The 24,514-nt window shown below is 40.8% G+C and overlaps 1 protein-coding gene across 5 annotated transcripts in view; it reads right to left on the bottom strand.

Moving 5' to 3' along the window:
* Nucleotides 1-24,514, bottom strand: part of KIAA1671 (KIAA1671 ortholog) — a 152,139-nt gene that overhangs the window by 122,466 nt on the left and 5,159 nt on the right. The gene's annotated exons all lie outside the window — the stretch shown is intronic.

Genomic DNA, 24,514 nt, shown 5'->3' with positions numbered 1-24,514 from the left:
TCAAGCAGCTTATCAGAATCAATCTGTTCCTTTCAGGATCTTAGAGATCTCAGTGAAATCATCCGTGTTCTTTTTTCTAAGGAACACAGTTCAAGTCTAATATGTCTCCAACATGCAAATATTGAAAAAATTATGTGAAGAGCGATAGAATTATTTAAAGTCAATTTAGTGGTAATAATTTCCTAAAAAAGGGTGAACTTGAAAAAGAATATTCCAAGTGTGACATTAAAAGGTCTTTTTACAGTGCTGTCTCTCAATTTGATAGTTTGATGTATTCTGAATTGCATATATAATACACTGGGTATTTTACTTGGGAGTGAGGGTGGTTACTGCTTCTTGAAAGGACTAGTACTTTATCCTCGCCAGAACAGATGGAGAGGTGGATTGGCAGAGAATACACATGCAGAATATACTGCTCATGATTATTGTTTAGGTCTATTCCCTAGCCAACATTCTTACACTGGGATTTCACTCCTCTGATTATTTTTGTTCTCTTTATGCTGAAGAACATGATCTTTGTGTAAGCCCATAAACCTAATCTAGCCAAGTCAATTTCCAGGGCTTGACATTCTTATTACTCAGATGGGATACTTGGCTTATTACAATTTAGAAAAAAAATGAGAAACAGCGGCTGAAAAAGGCACCTATGCTTAGAAGCAACATGACCAACAGCTGTTTATCAGGCATGTGATTTTTTAAAATAAAAACTGCTATACATGTAAACAGGAGATTCTTACTGGCATTTATTTCTTAATTTTGAAATTACTTACTTGGTTTGCAAAGCTTTATTGCCCTCCATGAACCTATACTGCTCTCCACAAGCTATCTTGCTCAATGGTGGGCAACCTGCGGCCTGTCAGGGTAATCCACTGGCGCGCCACCAGACCATTTGTTTACATTTGCACGACCGCCCACAGCTCCCAGTGGCCATGGGTCGCCGTTCCCGGCCAATGGGAGACGTGGGATGCAGGAAACTTTTACAGAATATGTACCCTCCACTTCCACATTCAAGTTTCTACTTCTTTTTCTGGTGACTTTTTAATCCCCTTGATACAACTATCAAGCACCAGTCCAAAGCAAACACAAAGCCAGGAAATGCAAACTCCTAACAGTGAACACATGAGAAACTGAAGTCTGAATTCTGCCAGAGTTCAGATTATAAACTGTTTTATGATGCACAAATTAAAATGCACACAAATGATTAACCTGCAACTGTAATAAATCTAGCTCTTAGGTGATTTAATACACAGTCTGTAAGATGTTTTCATATTAGTAACTTATCTTCAAAAATGCACTTTGGCATAGCTCATTAGAAATAAAAATACAGTTATTCACTCAACAGCACTCTTTTTGTAACCTATGTACTGGCACACTACAAGCTCAGCCCTTGGGCCATATCAAGGCCTTGCACCAGAGGAAGTATTATGAGGAACCTGCCACAAGGTACATTCGTCATGCCATATACTACCCATTGTTCACACACAACTCCCATTTACATTAGCGGGAACACTGTGCACAGCTGGTGGGCAATAGGAATATAAGACTACACAAGAATTTTTCCATCATGAATGATATGGTTATTGCCAGCTGCCCGCCTTATTTCTGAATAAGTAGGCCCTTAATATGATGAATACTAAGCAGTAAAAGGTTTATTCTGCCTCTGCATTTCAGGGCAGATATAAGTCCTGCTCATTTTTGTAAGGATCTAAAGTGGAAAGAGTGATCAAATAACAATGCCAGAGAAAGGATGTCACTCCTATAATAGAAAATATTTCAAAATGAAAAGGGACAAAAGTAAAAATCTTCTCAAAACCGAGTAACCATTAAAGCTAATCTGATGAAAACAAATGTAACAAATGAGCCAAGGCAAAACATGAAATAGATTTACTTTCTTCATTCTTTCTATGAAAGATTTGCACCATTAAATATACATTAACCTTAAGCATTCTTAAAGTAGCAGTTGTTTTCTTTTTCACACACTTTAAAGACAAGAAATGTTAAAAATACTGTCTCTAGGATCTCCTTATTTTATTTTGGCAACTCATCCTTTTATTGCTTTCTACATCACTTCCTGCAAATTGCTGACGGGATCCAGTCAGTTTATTCTCATTTAACCCAATCACCACAGATGTGTGAAAGACACAAAAGACAGAACAATCTAAGAATGTGTGGACAGTTTTAAAGCCACAAATGTGAAACTATTATAGCATGTGGCCTAAATTATTAGTGCAATCAGACAAAATAAACATTCCACAAATTAATTTAGATCAGGCAATTCAAATAAAGTCAGTAAACATATAAGCATTTTCTACTTAGATTTGAGCCTGAATCATGTTATTACATTACTCATTCATTGAAATAGGATACATCAATTATACTAAAATTGGCATTATCAACTGTTCTGATCTCTCCCATGGTAAGAATTGGGCTAATGAAGTCACTCTTGCACTGGCCTTAATTTTAAATCATTCCCAAAAATCTTTACCCACAAAGCAGTAGCACCTAGTAATGAGTCATGAGTAAATAAAATCTGGATTGTCCCAAAGGCAGATGTATAGCACCAAGTTCAATATAACCACACATGTAAAAATGTAACAACTGGTTGTTATAACAAAGTCACATTCCAAATCCCACAGAATGCTGGCAGCCAGCTAAATATTGTTTGCTAATAATTTTTCCAAGTATTTCTACAATTTGAAAGCTTCAGTTTTCTTCTATTTTTCTCATATGTCTACATGGAATCTACCAGCAATAAAAAAGGGTGGTGTACGGTTTTACAAGACAATAATCTGGTTCCCTTATGAGGATAAACTACTCCACCTTCAGGTTTCCCCTCACTGGGGAACAAGATTATTGTCTTGTTAAACAGCATGCCAGTTCTATTAATAGTAGCTTTTACAAGCACTTGTAAATCTGCGCCTGCTATTGCCTGCGCAAATCTATAACTATGGTACATTGTTTAACTATCACTCAGAAACACACACAAGAATGTGAATATGTTCAACTAGACCTCTGGTTATGAAACTAATCTTACCCAAATAAAACCTCACACTTTACATATTAATACCCAGGGTTTTAATCATTTAAATGTTCTAACCCACAGTTATAAAGGTAAAATAGCTAAATAGGTAACATTAAAACTACAAAGCACTACAGCTAAGCAACATTAAATGCCCAACTTAGTCCCAGAAATGCAACAACATTTAAAATTAAGGTTGATAGACCATCTTACACACACTGGTAGTGCAGCACATCTGACAGAGCCTGTAAAATTAATAACAATCTGGAGACCACGGTGCTACAGCAGGCTTATCACAGCTACTAAATATTCGTTAAAGAAAACATTTGTAGTTAATTTAAATAAAAAACACTAAACTGCAGAACAAACCCTTTCCTTCAAATATGCCGTGTTGCTGTAGCCGTGTTGGTCCCAGGATATTAGAGAGAAAAGGTGGGTGACCAACAATTGGACCAACAATGTGAGAGAGAGAGAAGTTTTCCTTTCCTTAAAAGGCATATATGAGCAAAACAGGTAATTAAACAATACATACTTTAGACAGCCTGTAAAAGGGCATCCACAAATCAAGAGAGTTAAGAGAAGAGACAAAAAAGATTAGAAAGTTGGTGCAAATTATTTATGACATAATATAAAAAAAAACGCAAGTGTCTCCTCCCACTGTATCTGTCTGTCCCATGTAGATATCATCAGTGTTGACATTCCATTTATAAAAATCATCACAACAGATTTTACAGATCTCCATTATTTAGTTTCACATCTACTACTTCTTTCCTGTAATCCTTCAATTTGTTTATACAGGTTTTAATATACTATTTGTCTACTTTCTGAGTTGCATAATTCCAGCTGCTGCCTTGTATTATACTTTCAGTTTACAGAGTATGTCTTTTTGTCAGGGTTTTTTTGTTGTTGTTGTGGCACAAAAAACTCCCCCTGCCACGCCCTAACTAGTTTAAAGCCTGTCTAACAAGACCTCCCAGTCTTCCTAAATGATCAGATTAACATCTCCAATACTCAAAGGTATTACATAGTGTTCTATGAACCCAAAGTCCTTTCCCCTATACAACCAGAATAAGGTTCTCAGTCTGTGTTCTAATCTATACTACCTTGGAAAGCTAGAATCAGAGTAGCTACCCAAGGAATACTTTTAATGTTGGGGCTTATACAAAATGTCCTTTTCTTGAACCTTCTGAGAACATTATATTACAGAGACTTGACCACTTTCCTTGGACACTCTTACACCCACATTAGAGCCATCCTGAAGGATTCAAGGCTATATTTCACTTGTTTAACGTGGCAGTTAAAATATGGATTTTGCTTCTGCCAGTAACTTCTATTTGTTGACTTCTTACTAGGTCAATGAGAGTGATAATCACTTCATCCAAGTATCCATTTTCAATTTGCCTTATGCTGGATAGAGAATTGCAACAACAGACCTTCTCTGTAAGGTAGGCACATTGAAAGGACTACGTTAATCAGGCCTGAGAACCACAGCCTCCTCAGCCATACAGTCATCTGTAATATCACTGGCACTCTCTCCTTCCTGTTCTCTATTATTCCTGGGAAGCAGTGGAAAAAGTGGGAAGGCAAATAGAAATCTCGCCCCCCTTTGCAAGAGAGCATCCATCACCTCATATCCAGAGGCCTGACATATGGAGAGGCCAAAGGTGCTTTGGTGTTCCCAGATGCAAAGAGGTCTATCACCAGCCCACCAAACTGATTTTACCATGAATGAAAATACTTCTGGGGGCAGGTTTCATTCTGCTTAATCCAACTTCTGCCTGGTGTTCATCATATCCTGGAAGGGCAGTGTGTATAGAAATAGGAAACTTTGCTCCATCCAGAATAGGATACGTTGATTTTCCTCTCTGGGATCAGGCTGATGGCGTTCTTCCTAGGTTTGTTTTGAAAATACCATAAGACACTGACTGTCAGAGCCAGAACGAGTCTGTTATCCATGGAAGGAAGAGTGCTCTGAGATCTCAATAAATCACTATGTTCCAACCAGTGGATGCTGTGGTTCCCTCTCCCTTGTACCCAAATAAGCCGTCTCCCTGACCACTAGAGAAGACAGCCACTTTGCCTTCAGTAGTGACACAAAGTTGAATTGTGTTGTTATAAAATGAAGGTCAGGCAGGCTAGAAACTAGTAAATGGTGGCCCAAGAGACCCCTTACTCTCTTCTTGTTCTTCCACAACTGGGAAGTCCCCTCCATGGACAGCTGCTGTAGGGTGGAGATGGAGGGACAGGGTGAGGCATGACAACCTGCAGCAGCTGGGAACAACAGCCTGGGCATTAGGGTCTGGTGACCCATGGTGGCATCAAGGGACAAAAACCCAATACTTTCCTAATCTTTTCTATATGGGAGGAAAATCCCCATTTCTCTATTATGATATCTTCTCAGGGAAGATAAGAAGGGGAAAATAGCTATAGCTTGTCTAGGGCAACTGCAGACCCTCTTGAGCATAGTTTCACAGTACTCTGCCTGGAAGAATCTATCCTCTGGTTTGGATATGGAAGCAGAGGGAGAGAGTTTTGGCCCAAAGGCCCCTTACCACCACTCTCTGGCACTGGCCATTTTCATCCCATGTCCAGTACCCTCCATCCACAACCTCAGGGGAGAAAGCAATTGAGCCCACAACCCTCCGCTAGGACCTTAGGCATGATTTTCCATCTGCCCTTCTGGTCTCATCTGCCACGCAAATGGGAAAAGGAAGGTTTGCTCCTAAAGATGGCTATTCCACTACTGCCTACCTCTATTCCTGTCTGGGAAAGAGGAGCCCAGGGGGCAAATGCACTCTGCTTACAGAGCCAACTGAGCACCCCAGTGAGACATTTGATAAGTAGAGAAGTAGGAGATACAGGTCTTTTCTTTTGCCTCTGGATTTTCTTGGCTTAGCTCACTCCCTGAAGTCTGAAGGGGTCCCTTCTGCCAGAGTCCCTTCTGCCATCTCAAAAGGGGAAGTAATTTGGGGAGACGCTCCCAAAAATAAAATGCAGCCCTGGAACACTGCTGGGAGTTAGATGGACACATTATTAAACAGAAGTCTTAGTCAGAAATTCAAAATAAAAAGGTTGACATTTTCCCAGAAAAGCTCTGCAGAAGGAAGGTGTGACCGGGGTCCTAGTGGGGAGCCAGCTGTGGTCACCCAATTAGGGTGAACTGCAAAGAATGGGGCAGATAATCCCAAAATGCTGGTGGATATTCCAATACTTAGATTTACCAAGCCAGACTAAAACAGCTTCTTTATTACCTTACTGGTTATTCAGAAGTCCAAACAACACAGTTCCCTTAAAGTGGCCCAGCCTCAGGCCTATATCCAGGTACCCATGTCAAATATGCTGAAAATTTCTGTAAATCTTATTTCATCATAGAAAAGGTTCTACCAATCCAAAGGATCGGACACATTACCTCCCAGGTCAATTAATGTTTCAGATCTTGCCCAAATACATGCTACAGCCAATTCTTATTAACTAAACTAAATTATATTAAAAAACAAAAAAGAGAGCATGGTTAAAAGATCAATATACATATAGACATAAGCTCGATTCATTGAGGTTCAGAGTCATAGCAGAAATGGTGAGCTTTGTAGTTGTAAAGAGTTCTTTCAGAAATAATTCATAGTTTATAGTCCAATGTCCAAATATCATATTCAGGGCATCCAGGAATAGAGGCTGCTGGACCCCGTTGACCAACCCGGTCAACTGAGCTCGGGCTGCAGGTCCCGCTGACTGCTGGGGCTCAGGCTGCCAGCCCCAACCACCCTAACCCCGCTCTCCCTGGGGCTCGGTCTGTCTGCCCTGCAACCAGGTTCCACCTGCTACCTCCAACACCCGGGGTCCTCTGGCTGCCATGAGTGAAATTTTTCTGGCCAACCCCATGTAACATTCTGCGAACCCCAAAAACCCCTCCAACGCATTATTAAGGATCTACAACCTATCCTGAAGGATGACCCAACACTCTCACAAATCTTGGGAGACAGGCCAGTCCTTGCCTACAGACAGCCCCCCAACCTGAAGCAAATACTCACCAGCAACCACATACCACACAACAGAACCACTAACCCAGGAACCTATCCTTGCAACAAAGCCCGTTGCCAACTGTGCCCACATATCTATTCGGGGGACACCATCACAGGGCCTAATCACATCAGCCACACTATCAGAGGCTCGTTCACCTGCACATCCACCAATGTGATATATGCCATCATGTGCCAGCAATACCCCTCTGCCATGTACATTGGTCAAACTGGACAGTCTCTACGTAAAAGAATAAATGGACACAAATCAGATGTCAAGAATTATAACATTCATAAACCAGTCGGAGAACACTTCAATCTCTCTGGTCACGCAATTACAGACATGAAAGTTGCGATATTACAACAAAAAAACTTCAAAACCAGACTTCAGCGAGAGACTGCTGAATTGGAATTCATTTGCAAATTGGATACAATTAATTTAGGCTTGAATAGAGACTGGGAGTGGCTAAGTCATTATGCAAGGTAATCTATTTCCCCTTGTTTTTTCCTACCCCCCCCCCCCCCAGACGTTCTTGTTAAACCCTGGATTTGTGCTGGAAATGGCCCACCTTGATTATCATACACATTGTAAGGAGAGTGATCACTTTAGATAAGCTATTACCAGCAGGAGAGTGGGGTGGGGAGGAGAGAAAACCTTTTGTAGTGGTAAACACCCATTTTTTCATGCTTTGTGTGTATAAAAAGATCTTCTATACTTTCCACAGTATGCATCCGATGAAGTGAGCTGTAGCTCACGAAAGCTTATGCTCAAATAAATTGGTTAGTCTCTAAGGTGCCACAAGTACTCCTTTTCTTACTGCAGTCTTATGCATCAATATACCCAAATTTGGAGATTTTTAAGGACATAGTGCAAGAGGAATTTGTGCACTCTGGCTTTTACTGTATTTGGATGAATAACCCGACAGTATTTAAACTTAAAAAGCAAGGGACAGTAGAAATAGAATTAGTAGTGGGTATGGTTTGTACCAATTGTTAGCAACAATTAATTGAGAGTGGGATTTTCAAAGGCGCTCACAACTGGCTGAACTCTACTCCCAACATAGTCAGTGGTAAGAATCCCATTGACTTCAATGGATGTACAGTAATATTAGGCCAACACTTTCGAAAATGCCAACCTTAATCTCCACTGTGCCTAGAAATCATAAAATATAAACTATTTAATTCAAACAACATAAGCGTCTTGCAGAGTTCTGAACTCTTGTATAACTGGTTCATTAAGGGATTCCCCACCCTTCTGTCCTATCCTCAGTTGCAAAGATACTGTGTGTGTTACTTCCTACCCCATCATGGACTACGAGTAACCCTCACCCCAGCAGGGAAAGGCTAGACGTGGATCCCTCTAGAACCAACCAATACCATTGCATTCACAAGGCAGAATGACTCACTAGACAGGAGTCTAAGCCTTACACCTACTGGGATTGATTCTCTGCAGCCTTGCGCTTGTGCAGTTATTTACACCTGTGCAAAGCAAATGTAAAAGGCTACCAAGCCATACGTCTCTATTCTCACCAGTATTCTATAACCAGGCACATAGGCAGAAATGACACAACATACAAGGCAGTGGAGAACCAGGCCTGCCTATTCTGCCTACTAACTCAGAGTACTGCAAACAGTTGTTTTCTGCAGTTACTGACAAAATGGAAGAAAAAGAAAGAAAGAAAAGTGAGGGTCTGATTACAAAGTTAGAAATTAATTCCCCCCACCAAACTCCATTAGGCAGCATCTCCACCCATTCCCTCAAGAGCTATTACTGGACTTCATCCTACAATACAAATTCCGGTGCTTGTAATGCCAGAAGGTGATTGGTGCACATGATGCAATAAGGGGGTTTAACAAAATTGTCTATTGCTTTGCAGGACTCTTTTCGCTTTCAATTAATGGAATAAAGATTGCTTTCAAACCAACACGATTCTTTTATTAAAAGGCAACAGTCGGAGGAGAGAGTCAAACAAAAAAACCATCAGCAGGGCGGGGGATGGGGAAAGGGAAGAAGGTCTCAGGAGGAGTCGTCCTGGGACGGCTAAAGATTTGTGTATGTCCAGGGCTCATATCCAACCTTCTCCTTTGGAGTACAGTCAGCGGGTGCTGTACTTCAGCAGGGCCAAACTGCAGAGGGATGGGTGTTGAGTGCAGTGGGTACTGGGGGTCCGCAGGGCTGGACTGTGAGAGGGGAGGAGTGGAATGCCGCGGGTATACACTGGAGCCAGGGGGTTGATAGGAGTGTTTTGGCAGCGTCTGGGGGTGCATGGGAAAGAGTTTTGCGACAGTGGCTGCAGGGGAGGGCGGGCACAGAGCTGCTCAGTTTGAAGAGCTAGTATCGCCTGGAGCGTGTCTGCTTGGCGCTCCATAACGCTTAAGAGCTGCTCCACGGCTTCGTTCTGGCATGCCGTGTTCTCCTTTCAGTCCCTCTACTCCTTCAATTCCTGTTTCTCGGCAGTGGAGTGCATCATAACATTAAGCAGAAAGTCCTCCTTAGTTCTTCTTGGCCACTTTCTAATTCTGCGCAACTATTCAACCGCCAGTAACAAAGGGGGAGGCTGTGCTCAAAAGGTCATCTCTGTGAAGTTTAAATGCAACATTTTACAGAAGCAGTATTGTCTGCAACATAGACAACACTGATTCAGTGATTTAAAACACAGCCAGTACTCATACACCTGTCACTAACTGGCTGACCCCAGGAAAGCACACATGAGCCACAAGACTGCAAAAATGGTGAGTAGCCACAGGGGCAAGGTAAATCACTCTTCCCGGACCCTGCTGTACACTGGGCACGTGGCTCTTGGGGAGAGCCAGCACTGTAGGTTGGGGCCTGATAATCATTCCTATCCCTACACTTTCCACAGGAGGTGATCATTATGAAAGATATCTCAGTGTTGAGGGTCAGCAAAGACTCAAGGGAGGGTCCTCTCCAAACTTGCAGCTTCCGCCCTGGCCCCTATGTGGCTCGCCTGTGAGCAGCAATGCCCCTCTCCCCCGTGACGGCACAGTGGTGAGGGAAAGTTACTGTTAATGGCGCAAGAAACAAAGCAGCTCTGCTGAAGAACCTGCAGCAGCGGATTGCCCAGTGTCTCCATGAGAGTTTCCTGGACAACTCTGAGGGAGATTCCCGTGAAGTGAGGGAGTCAATCAACAGCCTGTTCCACCGCTCAGACTAGGCATGCGGTGGGAGACAAGCCTGCTTTCTGCAACCCTCCTGCCCCCAACAACTCACTTCAGCAATTCCCAAAATCAGATCCACTTACCAGGGGCCTCCTGTCCTGTTTGTGTTTCACCAAGATCCCACAGCTGTGACTGGCTAGCCTCCTCCAGGGTAGAAAAGAGCTCCTGGCTGCATGCATCTCTGGTCTCCGAGTCATCCCCTGCCTCTGGATCTCCCTCCCCCTCCACATCCTCATCCAAGATTTCCTCCTCCTGCCTCAGTCCACTCTCGACTGGTACGCAAGCCACCGAAGTAGCCACAGTGGTCTTCACAGTGGAGGTGGGGTCACCGCCAAGTATCGCGTCCAGCTCTTTGTAGAACTGGCAGCTTGTGGGCGCAGCACCAGAGCGGCAGTTTGCCTCCCACACCTTGTGGTAGGCGTTCTGCAGCTCCTTCACTTTGACCCTGCACTGCAATGTGTCCAGATCATAGCCCCTTTCTGTCATGCATTGTGAAATCTGTCCATAGGTATCATAATTCCTACGTCTGGAGCACAGCTGGGACTGGACAGCCTCCTCTCCCCAAACGCTGATGAGGTCCAGCAGCTTGGCATTGCTCCAAGCGGGGTATCGTCTGGTGCATGGAGCAGGCATGGCCACCTGGAAAGACGCACGCATCACCAAGCAAACAGGAAGGGGACTTTCAGATTTCTAAAGGTCTTTACAGGGTGGGGATGACAGATGGTCACCTGAGGGCAGGGCAGTAGAGTTCAAACCGATGACCAGAGAGGTGAGAACAGGTATTGTTGGGCACCTCACAGAGGCCAATCACAGCACTGTAATCGACCACAGTGTCTACACTGGCACCGCAGCGCAGTAGCCCTGGCGCAGAAAACTGTATGCCTCTCGTTGTGGTTTTTTTAAAGCGCTACAACTGCGCAGTTTCTGCGCACTAAGTGGCTTGGCAGTGTGTACACCTCGGGAGTTACAGCGCAGAAAGCTCTTTACTGCACACAAACTTGCCAGTGTAGACAGGGCCTAAGACTCTGGGAGAGGAAACTGCACTAAACACTTAATAAATAACCCACAAAATCTCACCTAATGCTCTTAGGTGAAGCCTTTGGTCTCACTGTCAGCCAGTAACATTTGCAGTAGCTCAAGAGTGATGGTGTTCCCCCCACAGGGCTAACTTAACAGCTCAGCCTGGGCCAGCTGACAGTTTGATTGCATGAATGATGGAAGATCAAGCAAGCATTTCATTAAGCAAATTCTTTATCTCTTCCAGTCAGAACACATCATTTGCAAAACCAGGAAGGGATCAAAGTGCTATACAATGGAACCCTTAGCTGAAGGCCTGTTGGAGAACACACTGTACACCATCTTGCCCACAGTTATCCAGAGTTAGACCTTGTTGGCTGGTAGCCATTTCTGCTTGGTAACAGCCTCACTTGTGTCATAGGCCTCATTGGAAACAACTCTTTACCTGCTTTGTACGACTGTCTGACAAGGAACACCTGGACAAAGTGTACTGCGTTAGAAGAGTACCCTTAGGTTCCATATTTGTATGTAACACAAATGCTCTACAAAGGTTTCTTGTACAAGCTGATTAAATAAAGTCACACATCTTAGAGTGGGAGAGCATGGATAAGAAAAAGCATTCAGGTCTTATCTACAAAATGTAATATACCTCCACAATGTAATTGGTATTGTGTACACTCAACACAAACTAGGTAGTAACTGAGTCTAGTCTAAACAGCAATTGTTAATCTATCCCATTCCATCCCCACAGGTTCCTCTGAAAGGATAATGTGTATTTGATCTTAATAGGGCTTCAATTCCAGCCCTTCAGTACTACCTTTTTGAGGTCTTGCTTGTTATACATGTTATCATAGGGCTGTCTGACACTATTCAAAAGCAGATTTGGTTCAAAGGAACCACACAAACGGAGGCCTGCAAACTCCTTACTTTAATCTGTCACTACCATATAGCAGTGCTCTTCAAATGGCAGCCCACGGGCCAGATCCAGCCTGCAAGGGCCTTCCTGCTCCCAGCTGGGGGCTCTGCTGTAAGGTGGTACTGCTACTTGGCTCCGGCTCCTTGGCTCCCCTGCCAGGCGGCACCTATGGATCCCCGGCTACAGGGCATCCACCAGCCCTCAGAGACTAGGAGCCTGAATCTCTTTAGACTAGAGAACTGAAGCCCAGGGCAGAGCTGGAGCCAGGTAGCGTGACTGTCCTACAGCAGAGCACCCAGTGGGAACAGGAGCTGGGAGCAGGCAGCAGGAGGCAGGGATAGTACATGCTCTGGGGGGAGCCAACCCCTGCTGCCCTGGGCCTCTCTCAGCTCCCTCACTGTCCCCATCTTCCTTCCAGCTCCCTCCACCCAAGCAGTACGACGGAGGCTTCTGTCTCTTGCAGTTACTCGCCCTCCCTCTCTCCACCTCAGAGGCCAAAAACACTGATTACACAAATGAGCATGGGAAACACTGCTCGTTCAGATAATCAGGATTTTCAGTTAGCTGAAATTCCGATAAACAGACTTCAATGGTATTTAATTTAGAAACTTTAAATTTAAACACACTGGAGCTAGACTTTGTTGATACATTTCAACTTACAGTTGTACACTTTTACTCAGGTGCTTAATCAGATCGGATGCTGATGCAACACAAAGCGATCAATGTCCTTTCATTAGATAGCAAACTCCTGAAGAGCCCTTTGGCCCTACAGAGTGCCCTTTGGCTGACCAAGATTTGGGCATTGCCTTATCCAGCCCTCAAGAAAATATAACTGAATACCCACTGCCACACAGTACACAAGCAGTCTTCTTACGGCTAACGTTCTCCCACACCCTGCCAAAAACCAACCCTAAATGCTCCCAGTCTGGAGCAGAAGGGCAAATAGAATCTGCAAGCACAGCAGAAGCAAATGGAAGAGCAATTCAGATAAGTGTAACAACAGCCACGTTGTCAACTGGGTCCACATATCTATTCAGGGGACACCATAATAGGGGCTAATCACATCAGCCACACTATCAGAGGCTCGTTCACCTGCACATCTACCAATGCGATATATGCCAACATGTGCCAGCAATGCCCCTCTGCCATGTACATTGGCCAAACAGGACAGTCTCTACATAAAAGAATAAATGGACATAAATCAGACGTCAAGAATTATAACATTCAAAAACCAGTCAAAGAACTCTTCAATCTCTCTGGTCACTCGATTACAGACCTAGAAGTGGCAATATTACAACAAAAAAACTTCAAAAACAGACTCCAACGAGCAACTGCTGAATTGGAATTAATTTTCAAACTGAACACCATTAAATTAGGCTTGAATAAAGACTGGGAGTGGATGTGTCATTACACAAGGTAAAACTATTTCCCCATTTTTATTTTTCCCCCTACTGTTCCTCACATGTTCTTGTCAACTGCTGGAAATGGCCCACCTTGATTATCACTATAAAAGGTCATCCCCTGTGTCCGTCCCCCCCTCCTGCTGGTAACAGCGCACCTTAAATGATCACTCTCCTTACAGTGTGTATGGTAACACCCATTGTTTCATGTTCTCTGTGTATATAAAATCTCCCCACTGTATTTTCCACTGTAAGCATCCGATGAAGTGAGCTATAGCTCACAAAAGCTTATGCTCAAATAAATTTGTTAGTCTCTAAGGTGTCACAAGTACTCCTTTTCTTTTTGCGGATACAGACTAACACGGCTGCTACTCTGAAACCTAACAGCATTAGCAGAATGCTCACCACACACAAGCCTATTTCCCCTGACATTCTTGTAAAGATATAATTCAGACAAAGCTGAGAAGCGTTAGCAAAGCTGGCCTGTCATTGACAGAACCATGTTCACTCATGTGTTGAAACTTGTGGTTTGGGGTGGCTGAAGAAGAGTGTTAGGGCAAGAAAAACTTCCACTGCCCTGTCAAGTTTAGTGTGAATAAGTCAGTTGGATGCAGAAACCTGTTCCACAACGTTTGGTGAATAAAGATCACTTTTCTCCTAGGTAAAATGCTATTTAGAAGCGTAACAAACAAACTGCAGTTCTACTATAATCAGATAAATTCATTTAAACTCCTGTCACCTCAGAGTTTTGGAGCTGTGCTCCAGCTCCGCTCCAGCTCTAGGCAAAAACCTGCAGCTCCACTGCTCCGGAGCTGCTCCCCACTCCAGTTCTGTGCTCCGCTCCAAAGCCCTGCATCACTTACATGCAGCGAATACTGAGAAGTGCTACCTTTAAATACAAACACTCATCTTGATATTAATTTGTTAATCCTCTTAAATTATATACATTTAATATTAAGCTAAGTATTCTACGACTCCACCCAGTCTCCAAATTCAAACAAGCATTCTGTGTGTGTAATATGGTAAAATAAAAACATGTGTGTTATATCACCATCAGTCTATGTACAAAGCATTAAATATATCTATTATTCTTAGTGGTAACTGTTGCTGTCAGGCTGAATGTAAAATGCAAGGAAAGATTCAATATACATCAGTGTTCAGAGTAGCAGCCGTGTTAGTCTGTATTCACAAAAAGAAAAGGAGTACTAGTGGCACCTTAGAGACTAACCAATTTATTAATAAATTCGTTAGTCTCTAAGGTGCCACTAGTACTCCTTTTCTTTTTGCATATATCAGTGTGTGTGCTGCAAGAAGAGGATGGTGTTAGTGAATGTATTTTAAATAGAATGCTAATTAGAAACCTAAGGCAAGACTACATTTATATTAAATATCCAACAAGGACTAATATGATTCAAGTTCCGTCATTTGACAGCACATAAAAATGGTGTTTCTTGTAAAATCCACCAGGAAAAGAGCAAGCCATCTTGGCTGTAGACTCTGAGCAAGAAAGGCAATTATAAAACAAAATCTGTGTCCATTTTGTTCCATGAAGAAACGTGAAAGTTCCCATGAAAATCAAATACAGCTATGTAAGCCAAAAGTTCATAGAATCATAGGGACCACAAGAGGTCATCTAGTCCAACCGACCAATCCCCAATTTTTGCCCCAGATCCCTAAATGGCCCCCTCAAGGATTGAACTCACAACTCTGGGTTTAGCAAGCCAATGCTCAAACCACTGAGCTATCCCTCCCCGCAATGGGTCAGAGCATCTGTAAAATGCATTACAGATTGACAGCTGCAAATGTATTTATTAAGGATGAGACAGCCATGTCCTTCTAAAGACTTGTTTTGTTGACTTAGGGCTAGTCTACACTGGCAATGTTAAAGCGTTGCCGCGGCAGTGCTTTAATGTGGCTTGTGTGGTTGCGGCAAAGCGCTGGTGGGGAGCTCTCCCAGCACTCTAAAAACCCACCTCCATGAGGGGCGCGGCTCCAAGCGCTGATGCATTGTCTCCACCCGTGCTTTACGGTGCTGAAACTTGTTGCACTCAGGCGGGTGTTTTTTTTTAACACCCCTGAGCAAGAAGGTTGCAGCGCATTAAAGTGCCAGTGCAGACAAGCCCTTACTGTGTGGCATACAAACATCCCTCCTCAATTTTGCCCCAATTTACCCCCCCTTTGAAAGCCATTAATGCTAAAACTGACTTGTAAAAGTACCTATAAAGACTTGATTCCAAGTCAAAGTTTGAATTCATTACCACTACTAGAAAGATGATGATTAACAAAAAACTTGGACACTAAACACATAGTGGCATTTAAATTCCTGAGAACTGAATAAGTTTATATTTTCAGATTTGTATCTCATGATGGTATGAAGCAATTATCTATAAAAACAGAAATAGATTGTGGATCTGAATACAGACCAAGACCCCTTGTTGAAATGCACAGAAGCAAACCATTGATCAACATTGGGACTAGAAAAGCAGCCATTGTGAAAAAGTAATCGCACAAGAAGAGTTTCCTTTGTGTGCAGCAGCAGCTTTGGTTGCATCAATGAAAGTACAATTCATGTGTTAAATTCTGCAGCACATTCAAATGTTCGTATAGTTTTGATGCGTCTTGCCAAAAGAGCAGCAAGTCTTCACCCTCAGCAACTAGGAGGTTTTTATATTAAAAAGCTATTTCTAGATGACAATTTTACATCCATCATGGAAATGTTAAGATATCTGAAAAGCAACAGTTTCTTTTTATGTTCATACCTAAACAGAAAAAATAAACAAGATAATGCATTAAGATTGGCCATTCATCCCTCATGTAGCCTATCAGATCTAGGTATTGCAGCAAATGTGGTATATCACTTCTGTTATTGTTTAAACAAGAGTTAAAACCAAATGAATCCTCTATTGCTGATTTCTTTTATGCTCCTCTTTTATACCCAATGGCTATGTCTTCACTGCACAGTTATTTACACTCATGTTCGCTCCTCTTGATTAGCCTAGCTTGAGTAAAAGCAGCCACACGGCAAAATAAGGACTTTCCCAAATGGGGAGATATTCCTCTTTGACTCCATGTGCGGACCCGCTTATCCCACAATACAAGCGTCTTATTTCGAATTAGCTTAATCCACTTTGGAATTTGAGTAAACTAATTCGGAACAAAGCATTTATTTCGGAATAAGCATGTTCACACATGGAGTTAATCAGGAATAGTTAATATGCTTTAAAGTCATGCCCTACCTTATTCTGGATTAACTTCCATTTGTAGACAAGCCCTAAAACTCAAGCTGCACAGAGTGAAAGCATTAGCAGTTGAGTTGTGAAAACTCAAACTATATAGCCTATACCCTCTGGTAGACCAGAGCTAACTCAAATAAAAAGCACCACCACACTCGAGGCACGAGTTTGTGTGAATGGACAGGACTCAAGTGAGGGGCAACATTCAAGTTGTAACTTTAACTCTGCAGTGAACACAAGCACAATGAAAGGTATATAGAAACTGTAACCATGTATGAAATGTTTACTATGTAACGAAACTTCGGTAATTCATTTAATGTATGCTCACTTTTCTACACCTGAAGACTGATAGTTTCATGCATCCAGTCAAATGATTAAGCTCCTGAAATTTATAGTTTCAATTTTTTCTACGTGCTGTAAAAAAATTATAAATCAAGATAATTAATATAGTAACTTGTTTCAAAGGGTAAGAAATGTTCAGTCTTCAATGTATCCAGTTTGAGAAATTCATTATAGATTTATCATGAGCCAAAAATGAAAAATTTGAACTTGCTCCTGATAACTGGTATTGTGAGTAAAAAGAAAACGAGTACTTGTGGCACCTTAGGGACTAACAAATTTCAGCTGCAGCTCACGAAAGCTTATGCTCAAATAAATTTGTTAGTCTCTAAGGTGCCACAAGTCCTCCTTTTCTTTTTGCGAATACAGACTAACACGGCTGCTACTCTGAAACCTGGTACTGTGAGTGAAATCCTGGTCCACTGAAATAATCAGAATTTTGCTATCGCTTCAGTGGAGCTAGGATTTCACCCCATATGTCTAGGTGCATGTATCAACAAAAACACACCACGGATTACACATCTATAAAAACCAACAGACAATTCTCTGGAATCTTTTGAGTGTATCTAATTTTTCCCATATATATCACAGAATTGCCACTAATATGCTTGTTATAAAATAACGTATAGAAGCTCACCTAATTAAAGTGTACAATGCACATGAGGAAAGTGATTTACGCACAGTACATAAGACACAAACTACCATTTTAAAATACTCCAGACAGCTTAAAAAACTAACATGCGATATCATTTCCCAATTGCAATATCATTTCCCAATTGTAACATAACTTTAAAATAGCAATAGAGAGGAGTCTAGGTTAGTTAGCTGTTTAATAGTTTCAGATCATGAGAATGTACTATAGAGAAAACAAATTAGGATCAAAGTCCCAAGTGAGTTATGCATGTCTTCCCTAACAATACCAATAAAAACTCTGTTTATACATATACTTTAAAAGATTTTTTTAAGGAATCAGATACGTTTATTATATTTGTCATATGCATCCCACAAGCCAAGTTCCTCATCATCAACGTAACAATCTCTATAAACGATCTAAAGAAGCTTTTTTGTAAATCAGTTAATTGGAATTGTAAGGTCCCATATCTTGTGAGCTGCCTGATAAAATAATTAAAGCTATGTATTACTGGGGCACATGGAATCCCAGCTCTCCAATAATCAAGGATCATGTGCTTCTACCCATGGGGTCACAAGTTCAGACTGTAAAAGGGACAGCGTCAACTTGGCAAAAAAATAATCAAACATATCAGAAAATAATGTACCTATTATGTTAGCAAGTATCGCCTCAGATCACTAGAACTGAAACTATTATATGAAACACACTTTGATATTTTCCCCCAGTTTGTACATCCAACATCACTGTGTCTAATCAGTTTCACCCCTTATAATCAGTTAGGTTTCCTCTGCTGAAAAAATCCTTAGAAAGATCACAAGATCCTTGATCTTGATAAAATTCTGTTTCAAAGGAATTTAAAAATCTTCAGGACTGTTATTTAAGAAGTCTAACAGAAACTGGATTTTTTTAATTATTAATTTTTTAAAAATTCAAGTTGCCAGTATCCCTTTAAAACTCCCCAGGACAATTTAAGGAGTCACTTTTAGAAGTTTAGCTTCCAGTAAGACACTTTTTCAGCCCAAGCAGAACTCACTCTAAAGCAATCAGATCAGCCAACTGGATTTGAGGAGTTAACTGAATCCTGTATTTCTCTTTCACAGAAGCGCATTTCAAGAAGCTCATAATAGGCTGAGTCATTTGAGACTAGGCCAGTAGATCCACCTCAGCTATTAAATATAACAACGTTTTCCTGGTAACCAGATTTTGAGGTCATCCTGACAGATCTTACCCTTTAGTCCTGGAAGGTCAAAAAAAGTTACACATGATGATTTAGTTGGTGTTGGTCCTGCTTTGAGCAGGGGGTTGGACTAGATGACCTCCTGAGGTCCCTTCCAACTTGGATATTCTATGATATCCATCTTACATAGCTCAGGCAGGGCATTAAAACATTACAGTCATTCTAACAACATCCAGATTCCCTAAGAACCCATTTTTCTCCCACCTGTACAAGCTCAGATAAACATAATACAATGCGTCCGATGAAGTGAGCTGTAGCTCACGAAAGCTTGTGCTCAAATAAATTTGTTAGTCTCTAAGGTGCCACAAGTCCTCCTTTTCTTTTTGCGGATACAGACTAACATGGCTGCTACTCTGAAACCAAACAATACAATGTGTAGACAATACTGCAGTATCATCCAATTGCCTCATGAAAGAGCATTCAGTTCACCGGGCTGCATCATGAAATGTTGCAGCTAACAACTAACTTCAGTTAGGCCCTACTTTGTTTTGCTATCCACTGTTGAAACATTACTGGTAAAGGATTCCAGAAGAAAGCGTTCAGATAATTTGGTTTGTGACTAGTTCAGTAGAGGATTAAACGGGTCACTCTCCAAGTAAGCAGAATTCTGAAGTATGTGGTATCCTCTAAACCTATATAAAAGGTTAAAAGTATTAAGGGGATCCACTCCCTCTCCACCACCTTGAATCAACTTAGTATTCAGTGAGCATGTGCCATCTGCAAGAAAACCAAAATCAGAGCCAGCTATCCATGCTCATTTAACTTTCTTCATTGATACTAGAATGTGAAAGTGCTGAACCAGCAGCTATTTCTGAAAAAATTGCAGGACAAGTCAGCATATCCAGCTGCACAGAACAGAAACAGCACATATTTCTATCTGCATCTGCACATGTATCCCATACATCATCCTGCAATTAAGTGGTTAACAATTTGGATTCAAGATTAATTTGAATTATTTGCTGAGGGAAGTTCAGAGCTCTCTTGATGCTATTGTTTCAGTTTCTCTGACTGCAACTCAAGACAATCATGCACCAGTTTACACTGTGAAGATCATCTTTGCAACTAGAGAGACTAGAAACTTCATTTAAATAAAAAAAAGCTTAGATCTCAGAGACAACAGCAAAAATCCACTAGTTTTGCGGCTTTTCCACAGCATGGTTTTGTATTGTCCTTATATACAAAACAAATATCCAAGATATTACAACAGTCTCAGAGTGTGGACACCCTCACGTGTCAAAACAAAAGCAACAATGAAGATCGCATTCACAGCCTATTACCATGAGCTTCATGTCTGGGCTTGCACTTCCAAGCAGTTTACTTCTCATTCATGCGTCTACAAACTGGCCTTTGAATACACTATGCTTTCATCCTGTGAAGATTTGTCTGATTCAAAGTAGGGTTTAGTTCTCCTGGCAGTAGTTCATTATTTAACAATTAAACACTAAGCCAACAAAGTATGTATCCACCCCAGGAAACCAATTTAAGAGTAGACAGTGACAAAAATAGGTAGCAAGGTGAATAAAAAAAATCAAGGATTTTTTTTTTAAATCAGATTTTTTTTAATTTAAATTGGATTTTTTGATAAAACAGTTTTTTCCTCAAAAACTATCTAAAGATCATTTTAATTAAGATACATTATAGCTCAAAGATATCTCATCATGGAATAAGGATTATAAGTTCTAAAGTATGAGGCAATATATTCATGTAATGTTTAAAACAAGTTTTGTAGAATCATAGAATATTAGGGTTAGAAGAGACCTCAGGAGGTCATCTAGTCCAATCCCCTGCTCAAAGCAGGACAAACACCCACTAAATCATCCAACAAATGTAAATGAGTTCCAATAGTTCATGGATTAGGGACCCAATTTTATGGGGTTCCAGGAGCTTCTGTCTAGATTATTTAGGTTAACCTTTCTATCGACCCAATGGGGCCCAGTGCTCAGTCTAGAAGATACCATCAGAGATGCTTAGTTTTTGCAGTTCTCAAACTGTGGATTTGTGTCTCCAGAGATAACATGCTTGTTAACAGCAAAAATGTTTTAAATAAATAAATAATATATAGAAGCGAGACATAACAGACCTCAACCTTATTATCCCTCTGCAAATTTGTGTACACAGCGTCAATCCCTTACCTCTCCCTAAATGTGCAAAGTTTCAAAAAGTTCAGTGAATAGAAGATTGTTGGGGGCGGAACAGATCTGGACAAGGAGAAGAAGTCTGGAGATAAATGTGAGAAGTTAGAGACACGCAGTAGAAACAAAAGTGAAACAGTTTGAGCAGCATATTCCAGAAGTCTTGAGGTCTTTCTGCGTGTAGACTTCATTGATTTGAGATCTACCATGCCATTCTCTCACTAGAAGGGAAAACTTATAATGGCAGCAGGCCGTAAAAGAGACCCAGTTGGGGAATATTTTAATGAAGTTCCTCTACCTGTGGGTAAGGACAGGTATACACGCAAAATGCAAACAGTGCAACAAAGAGATGCAAGGCCTGGTTGCCCGAATGAAACAACATCGGGGAAGTGTTCCTTCTCAGGAGGAAGCTGCGTTGAAGATGATGAAAGGAACATGTCTGAACATGCAGGATCTTCAGGTTGGTAAACTTTTTTGTTTCATACTTCTCTCTTAAGGACTGCCCATCTTCCTTCCGGACTGTTCTTGAATTCTTGCATTTGAGCAAAAAAAATATAGTTGTTACTCTATGGTACTATCGTCTTAGATGCAGTTGTGATAAAAAAATAAATAGCTGAAATAGGCAGCTCTTCCTTTTACAGTTTCACCTTTAAAGTAGTGCTGAGTGTCAGCAAATGCAATGAGTCATACTAAATGAGCACTATGGTAATAATAATTAAATAACTGCATTGACTTATTTTGTTTAGGAGAATCCATCCTCAACATACAGGATTCTGAAGACTATCCACCTTCAAGATCACCATCGTTTTCTATAGTTTCAGAGTTATCTGCCAATGATAGTGTTTCAGTCACATCATGTATGTCACACAGACACAGTATATCACCTGTAGCAAAAAGAAAAAAAAACTCCATCACCCAGAAACAACCATAGATAAGTTTGTGATAAGAACCAGCAGATTACAAAAAGAGGTAATTGTTGAAAAAATTGCCCCATTTGTTTATGCAACAAACTCTCTTTTCCGTATGATTGAGAACCCACACTTCATTAACATGATTCAGTCATTAAGACCAGGATACAGTCCACCCAACAGAGCAGATGTCACAGGCAAATTGCTGGATAAAGTGTATGAAAGAGAAATTGAGCAGTGTGCAAAAGATCTAGAGGGTGAAATTGTTAACCTGAGTCTTGATGGGTGGAGCAATGTCCACAATGATCCTGTTGTATGTGCTTGTGTGACAACAGAAGAAGGGAACGTCTTCCTTACAAAAACAATTGATACATCAGGAAATGCACACATTGCAGAATACTTACAAGAAGTAGCAGTAAAAGCTATAACAAACTGTGGGAAAAAAATTCAAATGTCTAGTACGCAGCTTGGTCACAGACAATGCTGCAAATGTATCCAAGATGAGAAGAAATTCAGCCGTGAAGAGAGTCCCAAGATAATAACATATGGTTGCAGTGCTCATTTGATGTAAAAGACTTCAGTGTTCCAGAAATAAAGGCTAATGTTGTTGAAATTGCAACATACTATCGTAACAACCACTTTGCAGCAGCTTCTCTAAAAAAGTGGGAGGAACCAAGCTAACTCTCTCACAAGACATGCGATGGAACTCAGCAGTGGACTGTTTTGAGCACTAGATCAAGAACTGGCCTAATCTGATGACAGATGGTGAACAAAATCGTGAAAAAATAGATGGCACCATCACAGCCAAAGTTCCCAACATTGGGCTTAAGAGAAACGTTGAACACGTGCCAAGTACCCAGAAGACTATTTCTATAGCCTTGAACTAAATGCAGGGAAATCGCTGTTTTATTGCTGACGCTGCTGAAATTTGGAAGGAACTGAGTGAGATCTTAAGCACGATCTCCAGCTCATTTTCTTGCAAATATTCTCAACACCCGGTACCGGGATCAAACCTTAACTGCCGAAGAAAAGGAGTTGGCTATGACATGGACATCCAGCAATCATCCCTCCATAATGCCAACTATAAGAAACTTCAGAGCTAAGGGTGAACCATTCAAGAAATATGTTTGCTGATGATGTTTTAAAGAAAGTCACACGAGTGAACTGGTGGAAGTCACTTAAGCACTTGGATTCAGAGACTGTTGAAGTGATAATCTCACTTTTAACAGCAATAGCTTCTTCTGCCGGTGTAGAAAGAATATTTTCTTCCTTTGGAATAATTCATTCCAAACTGAGAAATCGTTTGGGACCTGAAAAAGCAAGAAAGCGTGCTTTTCTTTTCCAGAGTATGAACAAACAGGAAAATGAAGGTGAAGATGACCGAATTAGCTGCAGAAGCCAATATTTTAAGTTTCTCATGTTGACCTGGCTGACACAGTCTATTTAATTTTGGGGTTTTTTTTTAAATATTTCGTTTAACTATTTTAGTTAAAAACAATTTTAACAAAACAAACCTGATTTTAAAAAACTTGAACGTTAAACTAAATTCAAAAATTCATATCCTTGTTTTGTTAAAATATTATATGTCTGCTGTTGAAGAAAAAAATCCAGAATACATAATGTTGTTGTTTTAGTTAAATAAAACAATTTAAATGTCTGTCTGGTGATGTTCTCCTCCTAATTCAGCATGGCAAGAAAATCCTCCAAATATTAATGATTAACCTGCTGGTTTGGAGATAGTTCACCTCCCAATGACTTCATAAATATCTGCTTCAATTACCTTTGGTAAATGAAATAACCAAACAATCATTCATTTTCTGATATAGCCTTAAAACTAATCTGAAAAGTTTTCAAAATAAATCACTTTAAAAATGTATAGAGTGTATCTATCTCTGAATTGTGAAGAATATGTATTAAGGTTATAACAACCAACAAGAACGCACTTTTATGTAGAAATCCATGATTAAATCGAATCTTCCTGACTAGTGATTTAAATCAAATCCACCCTGATAGGTAGGACAACAAATATCTCCATTCATTCATAAAGCATCAACTACATTTACAGAACTATAGAAGTGAAAGAAAGATACTGCCAACTTGTAGTAAACATTTACACTACATCTCTGAATTGCCTTGTTACATTACCTTGATATTCCATTTTAATTATGGAGGAAAGGAAACTAGTATTTACCAGATTTACAGTTTTAGTTATCTAATAATTTTTAACAAAAAATGATAGAAACAGGCAGCAGGAGTCATATCCTCAGCCAGTGTAAATTGTCTTAGCTTCCTGAACATCAGTGAGTCTACAGCAATTTACATCACCTGAAGAGCTCTCTTTAGATTGCTAAATACAAGTACAACTTCTACAATAGCTTCTTGAAAGTACACAAGAAAAGTACCTGCCTTGACAAGACAGTCCAGGCCAGGCCCATGAGTTCTTATGGCCCCAACCCTGAAGTCTTACGTACACGTTAACTTAATTG

This window comes from Chelonia mydas, chromosome 15 (assembly GCF_015237465.2).
Source record: "Chelonia mydas isolate rCheMyd1 chromosome 15, rCheMyd1.pri.v2, whole genome shotgun sequence".
Lineage (NCBI taxonomy): Eukaryota > Metazoa > Chordata > Testudines > Cheloniidae > Chelonia > Chelonia mydas.
The sequence above is the reverse complement of the archived record's forward strand: the minus strand, read 5'-3'. Positions and strand labels throughout refer to the sequence as shown.